This window comes from Lolium rigidum, chromosome 5, assembly GCF_022539505.1.
Source record: "Lolium rigidum isolate FL_2022 chromosome 5, APGP_CSIRO_Lrig_0.1, whole genome shotgun sequence".
NCBI lineage: Eukaryota > Viridiplantae > Streptophyta > Magnoliopsida > Poales > Poaceae > Lolium > Lolium rigidum.
The window spans coordinates 271,146,230-271,165,439 of NC_061512.1; positions in this window are offsets into that span (position 1 = coordinate 271,146,230).

Genomic DNA, 19,210 nt, shown 5'->3' on the forward strand with positions numbered 1-19,210 from the left:
TTAGCTACAATGACATAATTATTTCCTACTGTAATGCATGGGTAAAACGAAATCTTGACATGCATTGTCCCGTTGCAACGCATGGGCAATTTTACTAGTAGTACTAAAAACAATATCCGGGGTTCAATTCAACACAAACTATGAGGGGGATGACGTCGATCTCGTTCATGGAGATGGTGGTGATGGGGATGTTGATGGAGATGCCTCCCCCCAAGCCAAGGAGGAGCGGTGATGTCGATGGTGTCGATTTTTCCTTCACCGAAACCATCGGTGCGGCAGGATCTGCCCTCTCCCAGATCATGTAGGAGAAGAATCTCGCCTCCGCCGCCGCCTCAATAACTCTCGGGAAAATATGGCTTGGGTATTTAGGAGAAACCGAGGCTTTGGTATAAAAGGGGGGCCGAGACGATGTACGAGGTGCAAATGGACCAGGGTGGCGTGCCCTACATATCTGGGCGCGCCCCATGGTGCCGTTTGGCCCTCGTGGCTCCCCTCGTGTGCTTCTTTCGCTCAAGGCCCTTCTCCGGGTGAAAAAATAATCAGGTATTTTTGCCTCGATTTTTAGATGTCCAAAAAGCCCTGAAACAAATAAAATACGAAAAAGGTGATTATCTGCCTCCCGGGAATTAAATACCAATGAGGGACTTTGTAGAAAAGTCCCGAAAATTAACTAAAAATGCATAAATTTTTGTGTATGATGGCATATATCAATGAAAACTAAACATATATGTAGCAATAATGATGATGTAAAATGCATGTATCAACCATGCACGCCTGATGACATGCTAGGTAGAGTTTGTTATTAGTGCAAAAATCAGGGTATGAGTCGACTTTCATGATTCCATAATCTGTGTTGTCGCCGTCGCGCTTGTCGTCGATGTTCTTCCATAATGATGTTGGTTGTCGATGATAATCCAAAATATACACCATCGAATAGATCGGCGAAATCTCCCAAGCTTGCAGCGGAGCCGACGTTGCTCCTCGGCATCGGAGCCAAGCATTTAAAGCTGGGGGATCCGATGGATGATGTCGATGCTTCCGCCATCAAACTCGAACAGATCGGTTCCGACTGGAGGAAAGTTCATTGTGTTCCGATGTTGAAGCCGAAGCCTTCGATCGCCAGATCCACCCCTCGGCTGAAGTCGCCAAAACTGGGAGAATGGAGGGAGGGTGCGGGCGAAAATTGATCGATCCGAAATGCACCTGGTCATCATATCTTGTCGAGTTGTTTCTTGAAGAAGAGGTCATCGAATCCGTGCTTCCAGCGTCCAAGCTTCCCACAGACGGTGCTAATTGACAAGGGTTATCCTTATCAATTTCTATAATCATGGACTTGGGTTTTAAGGAAGGGGAACATTGGTGAACTCAAAGACGGATTAGCCAAACTAGGTAGCCGACAAAAGTATGAGCAAGGGCAAAATCACACAGATTGTATTATCGAGAATTAGGGTTACCGATGTTGCTGGTTGTAGAATCTGTCCCCCTCGATGGCTCCTCCTAACCCTTATATAGTGGGCTAGGTCTCGCAGTCCACCTCGAGGTCGGTTACATCGTGTATGTCGGTTCACCCAGTATGGGCCTAGCTTTCCAATTTACAGTGTTTGGGCTTCGGCTTCATGCAGACTTCTTCATGGGCCTTCGCCTATTCCTTCCTAGACTTTGCACCAGGGATGGTAATACTGAGTACCCGATATGGTATACCTATGTCAATAGGGATTATCATCAATTACCAAAACCATACATGGAGGCTGCACACACTTTCAAGGGCCCTCCTCTCCTTTGTAAATGGCATTTCAAATTTCTTGTTGAGGAAGGGATTTGGCAAATCCTCTTTAGGAGAAAGTACGTTGATTCACATGCGTTGTTACAGGTTTCTTGGAAACCCGGTGACTCCCGTTTCTTGGCTGGTATTATGGTGACAAAGAAGTTCTTCTTCCCATACGGGTCTATCTCCGTTAGGGATGGATCGGATATTAGGTTTAAGAAGACAAGTTGCTAGGAAATGCCTTGCTCCGAGAGCAATATTCGACATTTCAATATATCATGGCGTGACTAGAGGGGGGGGTGAATGGTCGCTACTCCAATTTTAGTGCTTTTTCAGTTTTAGGCGATGCGGAAGTAAAGGTGGCAACTTTAGCAACTACGCTGCTCCTAATATGATGCTATGAAAAACAACAAGTAAAGCAATCTATGAGCGGGTAGGGAGGAAGCGAAACAACAAGGCGGTAGCGGAGGCGAGACGTGATATGTTTCCCGTAGTTCCTCCCACAAGAGGGAATACGTCTGCGTTGAGGAGGTGTGGACCACAAAGGTCCAACGGCCACACAGGCCTCACCTTGTTCCTCGAGAAAACCCCACGAAGGAGCTTTCCCTTCTCCACTACGAGGCCGGTCAAGGCAGTGATTCCTTCACAAGGATGGGGCAAGCTCCACAACACCGGAGGCTCCCAACACCCTATGGAGCTGGCACAACTCCAAGCTAGCCTCCATAAGAGCTCATCTCCAACAGATCCCACATTAGGAACCCTAACATCAAGATCCATAAAGGACTAGCTGGGATTGGTGAAATCTCTCTCCGTGGAACTATAGATAGCGATCTCCTCCACCACTCCTCGAAGTTTAGGCTTGATTAGATGGATGGGGAGGCAGATCCTCAAGGATTTGAGCTCAGCAACAATGGAGGAGAGAGAGATAAAAGGCTTGATTCGAGTTGGGGAAGAAGACCCCTTTTACAGGGGTCCACGAATCCAACCGTTATCCACTGGTTCCGCTCAACCGGTACTACCCCTGTGGGAAGCGGTACTACCACTTTTGGTCAAGCTGAGCCCTTATGCGAGGAACACGTGGAGCTCAACCGGTACAACCGGTACCGTTACCATCATGGTACCGGCATGGTCTCTCGGGAGCCCCGGACTCCTGCCCGGTACCATTGCGGTACCGGGTGGAAGTACCGTCGTGTTTGCATGGCTGGTACCATGTCGGCACCTAGTCGGAACTACCGTGTTTCACCATCGCTGGTGACTCAAGCGGTAGTGCCGGTTCAGGTACCGTAAAGGTACCAACATGCTCTCTGCAAGCTTTTCCCAAAAGACGGTTGATACGTCGAAAACGTATCTACTTTCCCGAACACTTTTGCTATTGTTTCGCCTCTAATTTGTGTATTTCGGATACAACTAACACAGACTAATGCTGTTTTCAGCAGAATTGCTCTGGTGTCTTGTTTTTGTGCAGAAACTCAACTTTCAGGAAAATCCCCGGGATTAATTCCAATGGGCCTATTTTCACAGAAGAATAACGGAGCCAGAAGACCAGAAGGAGGGGGGCCACGAGGCAGCCACCCCACCAGGCGGCGCGGCAGGCCCCTGGGCCACGCCGGCCTATGGTGGCGGCGCCTCGGGCAGCCCCAGGTGCCCCCCTCTGGACTACTTAAGGGTTTCGACCTAAAAACGCACGGGTGGTTAGACGAAATCGCCAGAAGACATCCAGAACACCGCCGCCATCGCGAAACTCCATCTCGGGACCAGAAACTCCGTTCTGGCACTCCGCCGGGATGGAGAATTGGAGGAGATCATCGCCATCATCACCACCGACGCCTCTCCATCGACTAGCCATGTTTCCCCCATCCATGTGTGAGTAATTCCCCCGCTATAGGCTGAAGGGGATGGTAGGGATTGGATGAGATTGGTCATGTAATAGCATAAGATTCTTAGGGCATAGTGCCTAGTATCCGTAATTAGTACTTTTATGATATTGTTGCAACTTGTTATGCTTAATGCTTGTCACTAGGGCCCGAGTGCCATGATCTCGGATCTGAACATGTTACTCGTTTCATGATGATATGCATCGTTTTATGATCTTACCCGCAAGTTGTATACACGTATTGTTGTCCGGAACCCGAGGCCCCAAAGTGACGAAATTGGGACAACCGGAGGGGAAGACGGTGATATGAGGATCACATGTGTTCACGGAGTGTTAATGCTTTGCTCCGGTGCTCTATTAAAAGGAGTACCTTAATTTCCGTAGATTCCCTAGAGGCCCGGCTGCCACCGGCTGGTAGGACAAAAGATGGTGTGCAAGTTTCTCATTGCGAGCACGTACGACTAAATATGGAACACATGCCTATTGATTGATTAGTACTTGGATACCGTTTTATTACTATCTCGCAAATGCCCTATCTTGATTGTTACATGAGTTTCTCTCATCCATGCAACGCCCGTTCATCCATCCCCGTGCCTACCGTATTTTAATCCTGTTGTTTACTATAATCACTACTCGTTGTCTTTGTTACACCGCTCGCTGATATTTCACTATCGCTACTAGTATAAAACTGTTACTATCGATAAACTCTTGCGAGCAAGTATGTTTCCAGTGCAGCTGAATTGACAACTCCGATGTTAAGGCTTACAAATATTCTTTGGCTCCCCTTGTGTCGAATCAATAAATTGGGTTTTACTTCCCTCGAAGACTCGTTGCGATCCCCTATACTTGTGGGTCATCAAGACTATTTTCTGGCGCCGTTGCCGGGGAGCATAGCTTTATTTGCAAGTTCACTTGGATTAATATTGTTCGCTGCAAATTCTCCATCATGGGTAAACCTCGCGATACTATAGTCGCCATATTACCATCCACTACAAGAAAAGGTACAACTGCGAGTACCTCTCGCTGCTCTTGATTCACCATCCGTGATAAGTAAACTTGTTTCACCACCACAAGCTTCAAATGTTGGTACTTCTGCTGAATCTGAAAATTCCTCTTATAATTTTGATGATGCTTCGCCGTGCTTGATAATGATGGTTCATTAGGATCTTTTCTAGATGCTACGATTGCTAGGTCTAGACAAATTGAAAGTACTCGAAACTCCTAATGAAAATACTGCTACACTCGTTAATTCACCCGAGTCCGTTGAATACTCTAGTGATGATCTTGATGAAGATTATGTAGAACTTGATGATGATTTCATTGATAAATGCAATGCTACTACTCGGTACAAGTAATATTAAAAAGCTTCTTGCACAACATACTCGTTAGATATAAACTCGTCTCCTGATCCTAAATTTGCCACATCTCCTATAAACATTAAGGATAAGGATTATGATTTTTCTCTTGATTTATCTCATATAGCTATTGTTGAGAAAACACCTTTTTGTGGTACTGAAAAATAAAGTGTTGTAGAACACATGAATGAGCTTTCAACTTTGAGTAGCTTGTTTTCTTATGATATCAAGAAGCGTACTTATTTCGTTGCTAAATTTTTTCCTTTCTCATTAAAGGATGATGCTAAAACTTGGTATAATAGTTTGCCTCCTGATTCTATTGATAGTCCAAGTGATTTGCTTGATGTTTTCTTTCAGAAATACTTTCCTGCTAGTGCTCAACATATTGCTTTGCAGAGAATTTATAATTTTGACCAGGAAGATGGAGAGAAATTGCCTGAGGCTTCGGCGAGATTTTGCTCTCTTATCAGAGCTTGGCCTGGACATGATTTGGAAAAGCATGATTTACTTGATATATTTTATAGTGGACTAACCATTGAGTCTAGGGCATACTGATGTCTACGGGAGCTTCTATTCTTGTAGACAGTGTTGGGCCTCCAAGAGCAGAGGTTTGTAGAACAGCAGCAGTTTTCCCTTAAGTGGATCACCCAAGGTTTATCGAACTCAGGGAGGAAGAGGTCAAAGATATCCCTCTCATGCAACCCCGCAACCACAAAGCAAGAAGTCTCTTGTGTCCCCAACACACCTAATAGGTGCACTAGTTCGGCGAAGAGATAGTGAAATACAGGTGGTATAAATAAGTATGAGCAAGTAGCAACGGTGCCAGTAAAATAGCTTGTCGGCGTATGGTTGATGGTGGTAATATGGTAGCGATAGTAACGCAAGAAAACAAGAAACAAGCTGCGATAGCAGATATTTAGGAACAAGGCCTAGGGATTAGACTTTCACTAGTGGACACTCTCAACTTTGATCACATAACAGAATAGATAAATGCATACTCTACACTCTTGTTGGATGATGAACACATTGCGTAGGATTACACGAACCCTCAATGCCGGAGTTAACAAGCTCCACAATTCAATGTTCATATTTAAATAACCTTAGAGTGCATGAAAGATCAATACGACTAAACCAAGTACTAACACAGCATGCACACTGTCACCTTCACGCTATGTAGGAGGAATAGATCACATTAATACTATCATAGCAATAGTTAACTTCACAATCTACAAGAGATCATGATCATAGCATACGCCAAGTACTAACACGGATGCACACACTCGTCACCATTACACCGTGCGGGAGGAATAAAACTACTTTAATAACATCACTAGAGTAGCACATAGATAAATTGTGATACAAAACACATTGCAATCATAAAGAGATATAAATAAGCACTTCACTATACCATTCATAACAATGAATAAGTATTCTGTGAAATATAGCCTAAGAGACCCACACGGTGCACACACTGTCACCTTTACACACGTGGGACAAGGAGTCTCCGGAGATCACATAAGTAAAATTCACTTGACTAGCATAACGACATCTAGATTACAAGCATCATCATATGAATCTCAATCATGTAAGGCAGCTCATGAGATTATTGTATTGAAGCACATAGGAGAGAGATGAACCACATAGCTACCGGTACAGCCCCGAGCCTCGATGGAGAACTACTCCCTCCTCATGGGAGACGAGCAGCATTGATGAAGATGGCGGTGGTGTTGATGGAGAAGCCTTCCGGGGGCACTTCCCCGCCCCGGCGGCGTGCCGGAAAAGAGACTCCTGTCCCCCAGATCTTGGCTTCGCGATGGCGGCGGCTCTGGAAGGTTTCTCGTACCGTGGCTTTTTCGTATCGAGGTTTTAGGTCTGGGACCTTCTTATAGGCGAAGATGCGGCGTCAGAGGGTCGAAGAGGCAGCGACACCATAGGGTGGCGCGGGCCACACCCAGGCCGCGCTGGCCTATGGTCTGGTGGGCCTGTGGCCCCCCTCTGGTCCTTCCCGGGTGTTCTGGAAGCTTCGTGGAAAAATAGGAACCCGGGTCTTGATTTCGTCCGATTCCGAGAATATTTCCTTACTAGGATTTCGGAACCAAAAACAGTAGAAAACGAGAACCGGCCTTTCGGCATCTCGTCAATAGGTTAGTTCCGTAAAACGCATAAATATGACATAAAATGTGCATATAACATGTAGATATCATCAATAATGTGGCATGGAACATAAGAAATTATCGATACGTCGGAGACGTATCAGCATCCCCAAGCTTAGTTCTCGCTCGTCCCGAGCGAGTAAACGATAACAAAGATAATTTCTGGAGTGACATGCCATCATAACCTTGATCATATTGTAAATATATGTAATGAATGCAGCGATCAAAACAATGGTAATGACATGAGTAAACAACTGAATCATAAAGCAATGACTTTTCATGAATAGCACTTAAAGACAAGCATCAATAAGTCTTGCATAAGAGTTAACTCATAAAGCAATAAATCAAAGTAAAGGTATTGAAGCAACACAAAGGAAGATTAAGTTTCAGCGGTTGCTTTCAACTTGTAACATGTATATCTCATGGATAATTGTCAACATAGAGTAATATAACAAGTGCAATATGCAAGTATGTAGGAATCAATGCACCGTTCACACAAGTGTTTGCTTCTTGAGGTGGAGAGAGATAGGTGAACTGACTCAACATAAAAGTAAAAGAAATGTCCTTCAAAGAGGAAAGCATCGATTGCTATATTTGTGCTAGAGCTTTTATTTTGAAAACATGAAACAATTTTGTCAACGGTAGTAATAAAGCATATGAGTTATGTAAATTATATCTTAAAAGTTGCAAGCCTCATGCGTAGTATACTAATAGTGCCCGCACCTTGTCCTAATTAGCTTGGACTACCGGATCTTTGCAATGCACATGTTTTAACCAAGTGTCACAATGGGGTACCTCCATGCCGCTGATACGTCTCCGACGTATCGATAATTTCTTATGTTCTATGCCATATTATTGATAATACCTACATGTTTTATGCACACTTTATGTCATATTCGTGCATTTTCTGGAACTAACCTATTAACAAGATGCCGAAGTGCCGCTGTCGTTTTCTCGCTGTTTTTGGTTTCGGAAATCCTAGTAAGGAAATATTCTCTGAATTGGACGAAATCAAAGCCCGGGGCCTATTTTTCCACGAAGCTTCCGTAAGTCCGAAGACGAGACGAAGAGGGGCCACGGGGTGGCCAAACCCTAGGGCGGCGCGGCCCCACCCCCGGCCGCGCCGGCCTATGGTGTGGGCCCCCGTGCCGCCTCTTGACTTGCCCTTCCGCCTACTTAAAGCCTCCGTGACGAAACCCCCGCATCGAGAGCCACGATACGGAAAACCTTACTGAGACGCCGCCGCCGCCGATCCCATCTCGGGGGATCGAGGAGATCGCCTCCGGCACCCTGCCGGAGAGGGGAATCATCTCCCGGAGGACTCTACACCGCCATGGTCGCCTCCGGAGTGATGAGTGAGTAGTTCACCCCTGGACTATGGGTCCATAGCAGTAGCTAGATGGTTGTCTTCTCCTCATTGTGCTTCATTGTCTGGATCTTGTGAGCTGCCTAACATGATCAAGATCATCTATCCGTAATTCTATATGTTGTGTTTGTCGGGATCCGATGGATAGAGAATACTATGTCATGTTAATTATCAAGTTATTATACATGTGTTGTTTATGATCTTGCATGCTCTCCGTTTCTAGTAGAGGCTCTGGCCAAGTTTTTACTTTTAACTCCAAGAGGGAGTATTTATGCTCGATAGTGGGTTCATGCCTGCATTGACACCGGGACGAAGTGACGTAAAGTTCTAAGGTTGTGTTGTGTTGTTGCCACTAGGGATAAAACATTGGCGCTATGTCCGAGGATGTAGTTGTTGATTACATTACGCACCATACTTAATGCAATTGTCTCGTTGTTTAGCAACTTAATACCGGAGGGGGTTCGGATGATAACCCGAAGGTGGACTTTTTAGGCATAGATGCAGTTGGATGGCGGTCTATGTACTTTGTCGTAATGCCCAATTAAATCTCACTATACTTATCATGTCATGTATGTGCATTGTTATGCCCTCTCTATTTGTCAATTGCCCGACCTGTAATTTGTTCACCCAACATGCTTTTATCTTATGGGAGAGACACCTCTAGTGAACTCGTGGACCCCGGTCCATTCTTTAATACCGAAATACAAATCTGCTGCAATACTTGTTTTACGGTTTTCTCTCGCAAACAATCATCTTCCACACAATACGGTTAATCCTTTGTTACAGCAAGCCGGTGAGATTGACAACCTCACTGTTTCGTTGGGGCAAAGTACTTTGGTTGTGTTGTGCAGGTTCCACGTTGGCGCCGGAATCTCTCGTGTTGCGCCGTACTACATCCCGCCGCCATCAACCTTCAACGTGCTTCTTGGCTCCTCCTGGTTCGATAAACCTTGGTTTCTTTCTGAGGGAAAACTTGCTGCCGTGCGCATCATACCTTCCTCTTGGGGTTGCCCAACGAACGTGTGAAATACACGCCATCAAGCATATTTTCCGGCGCCGTTGCCGGGAGATCAAGACACGCTGCAAGGGGAGTCTCCACTTCTCAATCACTTTACTTTGTTTTTGTCTTGCTTTATTTTATTTACTACTTTGTTTGCTGCATTATATCAAAACACAAAAAAATTAGTTGCTAGCTTTACTTTATTTATCGTCTTGTTTGCTATATCAAAAACACAAAAAAATTAGTTTACTTGCATTTACTTTATCTAGTTCGCTTTATTTACTATTGCTAAAATGGCCAACCCTGAAAATACTAAGTTGTGTGACTTCACTAGCACAAATAATAATGATTTCTTATGCACACCTATTGCTCCACCTCGCTACTACAGCAGAATTCTTTGAAATTAAACCTCGCTTTACTTAATCTTGTCATGAGAGAGCAATTTTCTCGGTGTTAGTTCCGATGATGCTCGCTGCCCATCTCAATAATTTTGTTGAACTATGTGAAATGCAAAAGTATAAAGATGTAGATGGTGACATTATAAAATTAAAATTGTTCCCTTTCTCATTAAGAGGAAGAGCTAAAGATTGGTTGCTATCTCTCGCCTAAGAATAGTATTGATTCATGGACTAAATGCAAGGATGCTTGTATTGGTAGATATTATCCCCCTGCTAAAATTATATCTTTGAGGAGTAGCATAATGAATTTTAAACAATTAGATAATGAACATGTTGCTCAAGCTTGGGAAAGAATGAAATCTCTGGTTAAAAATTGCCCAACCCATGGATCGACTACTTGGATGATCATCCAAACCTTCTATGCGAGACTAAATTTTTCTTCGCGGAATTTATTGGATTCAGCTGCTGGAGGTACCTTTATGTCCATCACTCTTGGTGAAGCAACAAAGCTTCTTGATAATATGATGGTTAATTACTTCTGAATGGCACACGGAAAGAGCTCCACAAGGTAAGAAGGTAAATTCTCGTTGAAGAATCCTCTTCCTTGAATGATAAGGTTGATGCTATTATGTCTATGCTTGCGAATGATAGGACTAATGTTGATCCTAATAATGTTCCATTAGCTTCATTGGTTGCACAAGAAGAACATGTTGATGTAAACTTCATTAAAAATAATAATTTCAACAACAATGCTTATCGGAACAATTCTAGTAATAACTATAGGCCATATCCTTATAATAATGGTAACGGTTATGCTAATTCTTATGGGAATTCTTACAACAATAATAGGAATACACCCCCTGGACTTGAGGCCATGCTTAAAGAATTTATTAGTACACAAACTGCCTTTAACAAATCATGTGAGGAAAAGCTCAATAAAATTGATATTCTTGTTTCTAGAGTTGATAGTCTTGCCTCCGATGTTGATCTTTTGAAATCGAAAGTTATGCCTAATAGGGATATTGAAAATAAAATTGTTACTACAGCAAATGCCATCCAAGTTAGAATTAATGAGAATATAAGATTAATGGCTGAACTGCGTGCTAGGTGGGATAGAGAAGAAAATGAAAAACTAGTTAAGAAGGAAAAGGTAGCTAAAGTTTGGACGATTACCACCACTAGCAATGCTAATGATTCATATGTTGCTGCACCTCCTACTATCAATGGTAAAATAATTGGTGTTGGCAATGCTTCTACTCCTAGTGCAAAGCGCGCAAAATTACCTCGAAACCGCCGAAACTCGCTTATGATAAACTCGCTGAAATTTTTTCCAACCTTGGGGATGATAATCCCATTGCTTTAGATTGTAATGATTTAGATTTTGATGATTGCCATATCTCTGAAGTTATAAAGTTCTTGCAAAAACTTGCTAAGAGTCCCAATGCTAGCGCTATAAATTTGGCTTTCACAAAACATATTACAAATGCTCTCATAAAAGCTAGAGAAGAGAAACTAAAACTTGAAACTTCTATTCCTAGAAAGCTAGAGGATGGTTGGGAGCCCATCATTAAAATGAGAGTCAAAGATTTTGATTGTAATGCTTTATGTGATCTTGGTGCAAGTATTTCCGTTATGCCTAAAAAAGTCTATGATATGCTTGACTTGCCACCATTGAAGAATCGTTATTTGGATGTTAATCTCGCCGATAATGCTAAAAAGAAACCTTTGGGGAAAGTTGATAATGTTCATATTATGGTTAACAATAACCTTGTCCCCGTTGATTTTGTTGTCTTGGATATTGAATGCAATGCATCTTGCCCCATTATATTGGGAAGACCTTTTCTTCGAACCGTTGGTGCTACTATTGATATGAAGGAAGGTAATATTAAATATCAATTTCCTCTCAAGAAAGGTATGGAACACTTCCCTAGAAAGAGAATGAAGTTACCTTATGATTCTATTATTAGAACAAATTATGATGTTGATGCTTCGTCTCTTGATGTTACTTGAGATACACTTTCCGCGCCTAGCCGAAAGGCGTTAAAGAAAAGCGCTTATGGGAGACAACCCATGTTTTTACTCCAGTATTTTTGTTTTATATTTGTGTCTTGGAAGTTGTTTACTACTGTAGCAACCTCTCCTTATCTTAGTTTTATGTTTTGTTGTGCCAAGTAAAGTCTTTGATAGAAAAGTAAGTACTAGATTTGGATTACTGCGCAGTTCCAGAATTCTTTGCTGTCACGAATCTGGGTCTATCTCCCTGTAGGTAGCTCAGAAAATTACGCCAATTTGCGAGCATGATCCTCAGATATGTACGCAACTTTCATTCAATTTGAGCATTTTCGTTTGAGCAAGTCTGGTGGCCTAATAAAATCCATCTTTACGGACTGTTCTGTTTTGACAGATTCTGTCTTTTATTTCGCATTGCCTCTTTTGCTATGTTGGATGAATTTCTTTGATCCATTAATGTCCAGTAGCTTTATGCAATGTCCAGAAGTGTTAAGAATGATTGTGTCACCTCTGAACATGTGAATTTTTATTATGCACTAACCCTCTAATGAGTTGTTTCGAGTTTGGTGTGGAGGAAGTTTTCAAGGATCAAGAGAGGAGTATGATGCAATATGATTAAGAAGACTCAAGCGTCTAAGCTTGGGGATGCCCAAGGCATCCCCTTCTTCATCGACAACATTATCAGGTTCCTCCCCTGAAACTATATTTTTATTCGGCCACATCTTATGTACTTTGCTTGGAGCGTCGGTTTGTTTTTGTTTTTTTGTTTTGTTTGAATAAAATGGATCCTAGCATTCACTTTATGGGAGAGAGACACGCTCCGCTGTTGCATATGGACAAATATGTCCTTAGGCTCTACTCATAGTATTCATGGCGAAGTTTCTCCTTCGTTAAATTGTTATATGGTTGGAATTGGAAAATGCTACATGTAGTAACTCTAAAATGTCTTGGATAATTTGATACTTGGCAATTGTTGTGCTCATGTTTAAGCTCTTGCATCATATACCTTGCACCCATTAATGAAGAAATACTTAGAGCTTGCTAATTTGGTTTGCATATTTGGTTTCTCTAGAGTCTAGATAACATCTAGTATTGAGTTTTGAACAACAAGGAAGACGGTATGGAGTCTTATAATGTTTACCATATGTCTTTTATGTGAGTTTTGCTGTACTCGTTCATCCTTGTGTTTGTTTCAAATAGCCTTGCTAGCCTAAACCTTGTATCGAGAGGGAATACTTCTCATGCATCCAAAATACTTGAGCCAACCACTATGCCATTTGTGTCCACCATACCTACCTACTACATGGTATTTATCCGCCATTCCAAAGTAAATTGCTTGAGTGCTACCTTTAAAATTCCATCATTCACCTTTGCAATATATAGCTCATGGGACAAATAGCTTAAAAACTATTGTAGTATTGAATATGTACTTATGCACTTTATCTCTTATTAAGTTGCTTGTTGAGCGGTAACCATGTTTCGGGGACGCCATCAACTATTCTTTGTTGGATATCATGTGAGTTGCTATGCATGTCCGTCTTGTCCGAAGCAAGAGAGATCTACCACCTTCATGGTTGGAGCATGCATATTGTTAGAGAAGAACTTTGGGCCGCTAACTAAAGCCATGATTCATGGTGGAAGTTTCAGTTTGGACACATATCCTCAATCTCATATGAGAATAATAATTGTTGCCACATGCTTATGCATAAAAGAGGAGTCCATTATCTCGTTGTCCATGTTGTCCCGGTATGGATGTCTAAGTTGAGAATAATCAAAAGCGAGAAATCCAAAATGCGAGCTTTCTCCTTAGACCTTTGTACAAGCGGCATGGAGGTACCCCATTGTGACACTTGGTCAAAACATGTGCATTGCAAAGATCCGGTAGTCCAAGTTAATTAGGACAAGGTGCGAGCACTATTAGTATACTATGCATGAGACTTGCAACTTGTAAGATATAATGTACATAACTCATATGCTTTATTACTACCGTTGACAAAATTGTTTCATGTTTTCAAAATAAAAGCTCTAGCACAAATATAGCAATCGATGCTTTCCTTTTTGAAGGACCATTCTCTTTACTTTTATGTTGAGTCAGCTCACCTATCTCTCTCCACCTCAAGAAGCAAACACTTGTGTGAACCGTGCATTGATTCCTACATACTTGCATATTGTACTTGTTATATTACTCTATGTTGACTATTATCCATGAGATATACATGTTACAAGTTGAAAGCAACCGCTGAAACTTAATCTTCCTTTGTGTTGCTTCAATACCTTCACTTTGATTTATTGCTTTATGAGTTAACTCTTATGCAAGACTTATTAATACTTGTCTGGAAGTACTATTCATGAAAATTCTTTGCTTTATGATTCACTTGTTTACTCATGTCATCACCATTGTTTTGATCGCTGCATCCACTACATATGTTTACAAATAGTATGATCAAGGTTATGATGGCATATCACTTCAGAAATTATCTTTGTTATCGTTTTACCTGGCTCGGGACGAGCGAGTAACCAAGCTTGGGGATGCTTGATACGTCTCCGACGTATCGATAATTTCTTATGTTCTATGCCATATTATTGATAACACCTACATGTTTTCTGCACACTTTATGTCATATTCGTGCATTTTCTCGGAACTAACCTATTAACAAGATGCCGAAGTGCCAGCTTGTCGTTTTCGCTGTTTTTGGTTTCAGAAATCCTAGTAAGGAAATATTCTCGAATTGGACGAAATCAAAGCCCAGGGGCCTATTTTTCCACGAAGCTTCCGAAGTCCGAAGACGAGACGAAGAGGGGCCACGGGGTGGCCAAACCCTAGGCGGCGCGGCCCCACCCCGGCCGCGCCGGCCTATGGTGTGGGCCCCCGTGCCGTCTCTTGACTTGCCCTTCCGCCTACTTAAAGCCTCCGTGACGAAACCCCCAGCACCGAGAGCCACGATACGGAAAACCTTACCGAGACGCCGCCGCCGCCGATCCCATCTCTGGGGATCCAGAGATCGCCTCCGCACCCCCGCCGGAGAGGGGAATCATCTCCCTGAGGACTCTACACCGCCATGGTCGCCTCCGGAGTGATGAGTGAGTAGTTCACCCCTGGACTATGGGTCCATAGCAGTAGCTAGATGGTTGTCTTCTCCTCATTGTGCTTCATTGTCGGATCTTGTGAGCTGCCTAACATGATCAAGATCATCTATCCGTAATTCTATATGTTGTGTTTGTCGGGATCCGATGGATAGAGAATACTATGTCATGTTAATTATCAAGTTATTATACATGTGTTGTTTATGATCTTGCATGCTCTCCGTTTCTAGTAGAGGCTCTGGCCAAGTTTTTACTTTTAACTCCAAGAGGGAGTATTTATGCTCGATAGTGGGTTCATGCCTCGCATTGACACCCGGGACGAAGTGATGTAAAGTTCTAAGGTTGTGTTGTGCTCGTTGCCACTAGGGATAAAACATTGGCGCTATGTCCGAGGATGTAGTTGTTTATTACATTACGCACCATACTTAATGCAATTGTCTCGTTGTTTAGCAACTTAATACCGGAGGGGGTTCGGATGATAACCCGAAGGTGGACTTTTAGGCATAGATGCAGTTGGATGGCGGTCTATGTACTTTGTCGTAATGCCCAATTAAATCTCACTATACTTATCATGTCATGTATGTGCATTGTTATGCCCTCTCTATTTGTCAATTGCCCGACCGTAATTTGTTCACCCAACATGCTTTTATCTTATGGGAGAGACACCTCTAGTGAACCGTGGACCCCGGTCCATTCTTTAATACTGAAATACAAATCTGCCGCAATACTTGTTTTACTCGTTTTCTCTCGCAAACAATCATCTTCCACACAATACGGTTAATCCTTTGTTACAGCAAGCTCGGTGAGATTGACAACCTCACTGCTTCGTTGGGGCAAAGTACTTTGGTTGTGTTGTGCAGTTCCACGTTGGCGCCGGAATCTCCGGTGTGCGCCGCACTACATCCCGCCGCCATCAACCTTCAACGTGCTTCTTGGCTCCTCCCGGTTTGATAAACCTTGGTTTCTTCTCGAGGGAAAACTTGCTGCCGTGCGCATCATACCTTCCTCTTGGGGTTGCCCAACGAACGTGTGAAATACACGCCATCAGCTCGCTCGTACAAAGGTCTAAGGAGAAAGCTCGCATTTTGGATTTCTCGCTTTTGATTATTCTCAACTTAGACATCCATACCGGGACAACATGGACAACAGATAATGGACTCCTCTTTAATGCATAAGCATGTGGCAACAATTATTATTCTCATATGAGATTGAGGATATATGTCCAAAACTCGAAACTTCCACCATGATTCATGGCTTTAGTTAGCGGCCCAATGTTCTTCTCTAACAATATGCATGCTCCAACCATAAAGGTGGTAGATCTCTCTTACTTCGTACAAGACGGACATGCATAGCAACTCACATGATATTCAACAAAGAATAGTTGATGGCGTCCCGTAAACATGGTTATCGCACAACAAGCAACTTAATAAGAGATAAAGTGCATAAGTACATATTCAATACCACAATAGTTTTTAAGCTATTTGTCCCATGAGCTATATATTGCAAAGGTGAATGATGGAATTTTAAAGGTAGCACTCAAGCAATTTACTTTGGAATGGCGGAGAAATACCATGTAGTAGGTAGGTATGGTGGACACAAATGGCATAGTGGTTGGCTCAAGGATTTGGATGCATGAGAAGTATTCCCTCTCGATACAAGGTTTAGGCTAGCAAGGTTATTTGAAACAAACACAAGGATGAACGGTGCAGCAAAACTCACATAAAAGACATATTGTAAACATTATAAGACTCTACACCGTCTTCCTTGTTGTTCAAAATTCAATACTAGATATTATCTAGACTCTAGAGAAACCAAATATGCAAACCAAATTAGCAAGATCTAAGTGTTTCTTCATTAATGGGTGCAAAGTATATGATGCAAGAGCTTAAACATGAGCACAACAATTGCCAAGTATCAAATTATCCAAGACATTTTAGAATTACTACATGTAGTATTTTCCAATTCCAACCATATAACAATTTAACGAAGAAGAAACTTCGCCATGAATACTATGAGTAGAGCCTAAGGACATACTTGTCCATATGCTACAGCGGAGCGTGTCTCTCTCCCACAAAGTGAATGCTAGGATCCATTTTATTCAAACAAAACAAAAAACAAAAACAAACCGACGCTCCAAGCAAAGTGCATAAGATGTGACGGAATAAAAATATAGTTTCAAGAGAAGGAACCTGATAATTTGTCGATGAAGAAGGGGATGCCTTGGGCATCCCCAAGATTAGACGCTTGAGTCTTCTTGAAATATGCAGGGGTGAACCACCGGGGCATCCCCAAGCTTAGAGCTTTCACTCTCCTTGATCATATTATATCATACTCCTCTCTTGATCCTTGAAAACTTCCTCCACACCAAACTCGAAACAACTCATTAGAGGGTTAGTGCACAATAAAAATTAACATGTTCAGAGGTGACACAATCATTCTTAACACTTCGGGACATTGCATAAAGCTACTGGACATTAATGGATCAAAGAAATTCATCCAACATAGCAAAAGAGGCAATGCGAAATAAAAGGCGTAATCTGTCTAAACGTAACAGTCCGTAAAGATGGATTTTATTAGGGCACCAGACTTGCTGAAATGAAAATGCCCAAATTGAATGAAAGTTGCGTACATATCTGAGGATCAATCACGTAAATTGGCTTAATTTTCTGAGTTACCTACGGAGAATTAGACCCGCATTCGTGACAAGCAAAGAAATCTGTTTCTGCGCAGTAATCCAAATCTAGTATTTACTTTACTATCAAAGACTTTACTCGGCACAACAAAACACAAAACTAAGATAAGGAGAGGTTGCTACAGTAGTAAACAACTTCCAAGACACAAATATAAAACAAAGTACTGTAGCAAAATAACACATGGGTTATCTCCCAAGAAGTTCTTTCTTTATAGCCGTTAAGATGGGCTCAACAGTTTTAATGATGCACTCGCAAGAAATAGTATTTGAAGCAAAAGAGAGCATCAAGAGGCAAATTCAAAACAAATTTAAGTCTAACATGCTTCCTATGCATAGGAGTCTTGTAAGTAAACAAGTTCATGAAGAGCAAAGTAACAAGCATAGGAAGATAAAACAAGTGTAGCTTCAAAAATTTCAGCACATAGAGAGGTGTTTTAGTAACATGAAAATTTCTACAACCATATTTTCCTCTCTCATAATAACTTTCAGTAGCAACATGAGAAAACTCAACAATATAACTATCACATAAAGCATTCTTATCATGAGTCTCATGCATAAAATTATTACTCTCCACATAGGCATAGTCAATTTTATTAGTTGTAGTGGGAGCAAATTCAACAAAGTAGCTATCATTATTATTCTCATCAAGTGTAGGAGGCATAGTATAATCACAACAAAATTTACTCTCCATAGTAGGTGGCACCAAAAGACCACTATCATTATAATCATCATAAATAGGAGGCAAAGTATCATCAAAGTAAATTTTCTCCTCAATGCTTGGGGGACTAAAAAGATTATGAAAACCAGCTTCCCCAAGCTTAGCATTATCCATATCATTATCAACAATGGTGTTCAAAGCGTTCATACTAATATTACTACCAGCATGAAAATAAGATTCCATAGGTTTTTTAATTTTCGCATCAAACCATCCATGTCTTAAATCAGGACATAGAATAAGAAGCTCATTGTTGTCCATTATGCCAAACTAGTGTAAACAAGAAACAACAAGATGCAATTGCAGGATCTAAAGGAAATAGCTTCGAGTACTTACAACGGCGAAAATAGCTTAGTAGCCGAGATCCGGAGTGTGAGTACCTTTTACCTTTCCTCCCGCAACAACGGCGCCGTAAAATAGCTTGATGTCTACGGGAGCTTCTATTCTTGTAGACAAGTGTTGGGCCTCCAAGAGCAGAGAGGTTTGTAGAACGACAGCAGCTTTCCCTTAAGTGGATCACCCAAGGTTTATCGAACTCGGTGAGGAAGAGGTCAAAGATATCCCTCTCATGCAACCCCGCAACCACAAAGCAAGAAGTCTCTTGTGTCCCCAACACACCTAATAGGTGCACTAGTTCGGCGAAGAGATAGTGAAATACAGGTGGTATAAATAAGTATGAGCAAGAGCAACGGTGCCGTAAAATAGCTTGTCAGGCGTATGGTTGATGGTGGTAATATGGTAGCAAGTAGTAACGCAAAGAAAACCGTAAACAAGCAACGATAGCAGTATTTAGGAACAA